This window comes from Priapulus caudatus, unplaced genomic scaffold (genome assembly GCF_000485595.1).
Source record: "Priapulus caudatus unplaced genomic scaffold, Priapulus_caudatus-5.0.1 Scaffold905, whole genome shotgun sequence".
In the NCBI taxonomy this organism is placed as follows: Eukaryota; Metazoa; Priapulida; class Priapulimorpha; order Priapulimorphida; family Priapulidae; genus Priapulus; species Priapulus caudatus.
In genome coordinates, this window is record NW_014577966.1 from 123,477 (window position 1) to 126,840 (window position 3,364).

The following is a 3,364-nucleotide window of genomic DNA, read 5'->3' on the forward strand; positions in this document are numbered from 1 at the left end:
GCTGCCATATACGGAAAAACGTTAGAAGCAGTGGACGCAGACATTATATATATATATAAACGTAAACGTCAATATGAACGTATTTACAGTAAATCACCAAGCGTGTGATAAAAAAAAAACTGCCGAAAAACTCAACTACGAGATACCCTGCGGATGCCCTTAATAATTTTCCCGGTAGATGTTACTTTACTACTCAGCGGGGCCTTAGTATATTATCAGGAGTGAATAATAGAGATTCTATTATTCTATTATCTACTATATTATCTATTTTATTATGTATTATAGAGAATCTCTATTATTCACTCCCAATATTATGTATGGGATAAAAGCGAATAGCGACGTGGGTGATTGAATGTTTAAGATAATATTTGGGTTCAACTATACCAAGTTACATCAAATATGTATACAATGCAATACAATAGTATGTAGAATTCTACTTGTCGTATTTTGCGTGTTTTGCTATGTTTTAGCGTGTTACGGTAACGCTCCCTCTCTGATGTTTACAGCTGATTTGATATTACGGGTGACAATTATTGTTTAATATTGACATCTACATCTCTCTTTCTTCCTCTCTTCTTCTATCACTCACTCTATGCGTGGTGTGTGTCGTCAGTGCGTACGCGGCATCGTATGGCTACAACAATGGCTGCCTGCCCTGCCGCGGATACAAGTCGCATTTCCCGTGCACACCGATAGGTAACCACTGCAGGTACGGAGTCGACCCGAACCTGTGCGGATGCTGCCCGGTCTGCGCTAAGGTAACCATGACTACTCTCACGTGTACATGGTCGCTATATACCATTACTACTCTATATACATAGCTATACACCATAGCTACTCTATACATAGCTAGACACCATAGCTACTCTCGCGTGTACATGGTCGCTAAGCTATAGCCATAACTACTCTCACGTGTTGGCTGCCACTGCAGTAATCATGGGAACGCTTATTATGACGTAGTTCTAAATCGGCAAGGTGACCCGGGGGAGGGGGGTACTCACCTTCTTTTAGGGTAGGGGTGCTTAACCTAAATGGGAAAATCGAGGGCAAGAGGTTGGCTCGACAGTGAAAACATGGGGCAAATGGATGGCTTGACAGTGAAAACATGGGACAAAAAATTTCTTGACACGGGACGAATTGCTCAATATCTTTTAGCCATTAGGAAAACAGGAGTTTAGCGGAGTATACTGACAATTGTTCGTCATGGCACCGTACACCACGCACGACACACACCACACAACACTACACACACACACACACACACACGCGGCGCGCGGCGGCGCAACGCACGCACGACACCGGCACCAACGCACGCACGTGTAGGTGATAGAATATATCGAACGTAGACAGTAGGACGTAACAGTTGTAGAAACTGTGACAACTACAGTTTTATTATAAATACGGAATAAAAAACAAGTGAGTTGCACGTAGCGATCAAGGTGTGCCGTCGTCTTCCGCGTTTCTACCAAAACCCGCCGTTTTTAAGCCGTCAGCATCTGCGTCCGCGACCTTTTTAGACTGTAAAATTAATTTATGAGCGCGTCGCGACTATTGCCCGATGGTACGCAGTTAGAATCGTCGGCGCATCATTGACGTTGCCTGCCATAATGATTGGCCGTTTGAGTAAACCGAGTCGGCCTTCTGTTGAAGTTAATGTGTTCGTACCATTCTAAATGTATTCCGTTTAGCGCTGACCTATATGTGTGCTCTTATTATGTAGGCTATTATAAAATATTTCCGTCGCGCGCTTCATTAAATGTGTGCTGCTTAATTATTGGGCTAATGTATGCTGGGTTCAATCGCCGGCGGTCTCCGAACATTTGCATTACTAACTGAGTGTGCCAAAATTCCCCTAATGTCTCTATCTCAACGCTAAAACGCCGTAGCGACCACACGCACGCTGTAACATACACATACAACACACGCAGCGCACAACACACCACCGCACACACACACACACACAGCACACAGCACACACCACACACCACCACACCACACACACAACACACACACACACCACACACACACAACACACACACACACACACATATATATCTATATATATTATATATATAGCACCATCTTATGGGCCATGTTGTTCCTATTCGGCAACATGTTGTTCCTACTCCATGTTGTTCCTATTGTATACGTTGTTTGTTGCGCAGGGACCGGGCACGCTGTGTGGCGGACCGAGGTCGGCATTCGGACTGTGTGGAACCAACCTGGAGTGTGTGGGAGCGGGAGACCTGAGCGCTCTATTCGGTGTCCCTGCACCGACACGGCGCCGACACCGGCACCTACACCGGACCCATACGCAGACTACGCTACCATGGTTTAACATCTCGAACCCGTGCATGGCGTGCGGTGTGCATGCGTGCGTGTACGCGTACGCACGTGCTTACGTGCGTGAGTGTGTGCGTCCGTGCGTGCATGCGCGAGTATGCGTACGTGCGTGCATGTATGCGAGCGTGTATGCGTGCGTACGTGCGTGCGTACGGACGGGAATTCGTGTGTGTGCGCGTGCCTGCGTACGTGTCTGTACGTGCATCTGTGCGTGCTTTGTTAAGTTATAACTTTATAAGTGTAAAGATTAAATTTCATGGTTTTATAGTTTTCGTATTCGCTATTGTTGTTATTGCTATTATTGTTGTTACTGTTATTGCAATATTACATTGCTCTAAGCAAGGCTGATCATTGTTGTCTTTTTTAGATCAATATGGCATGTTTATGCATTTAACATATTAAACAAACTGTTGTATAAAAATATTCAAGTCTTTAATGTTTGCTAATTGGATATTATTGATTGATCGGTAGCATAATGCCCCTTACAATTGCATTTAAAAGTGACGTCACCGTCATTCACTGCATATCTATATACAGAATATTCACAAACATGATAATATACTCGAGAACGTGAAGCGATCTGATTATTGTTATTAAGTATGCAACCTATATAATGACACACGAGCACATATATATATATATATATATATATATATATATATATATATATATATATATATATATGTATAACATATGTATTATGTATATATATGTTATAATTATATGTTTTAATTATTTTATTTCTATGCCGTAGTTGTGAACGCGCATGACCATTGCGTTTTATTGATCAAAGAAATGTCGGTATATACGCGCTCCTTTCAGGGCGATGTCCCGTCAGACGGGACTTTGTAATAGCAAAAACCTATAAAATATCAACTTGCAAGCACAATCATATTCCATTGTATGCGCTTATATTCTAGACACCACAGTAAACGCAAACGATTGTCACAGATAACAAATTGCCATTAACAATATACGAAGCAAAATATAATGCGTTTAACCGTTTAGAAAATACACATTA

At 42.4% G+C, this 3,364-nt stretch overlaps 1 long non-coding RNA gene across 1 annotated transcript; it reads left to right on the forward strand.

Moving 5' to 3' along the window:
* Positions 1-585: 585 nt before the first annotated feature.
* LOC106814325 lies at positions 586-2,766 on the forward strand. Its single transcript, XR_001394592.1, has 2 exons — positions 586-758; positions 2,166-2,766. It is a non-coding gene; the product is annotated as an uncharacterized LOC106814325 (long non-coding RNA).
* The last annotated feature ends 598 nt before the right edge of the window (positions 2,767-3,364 follow it).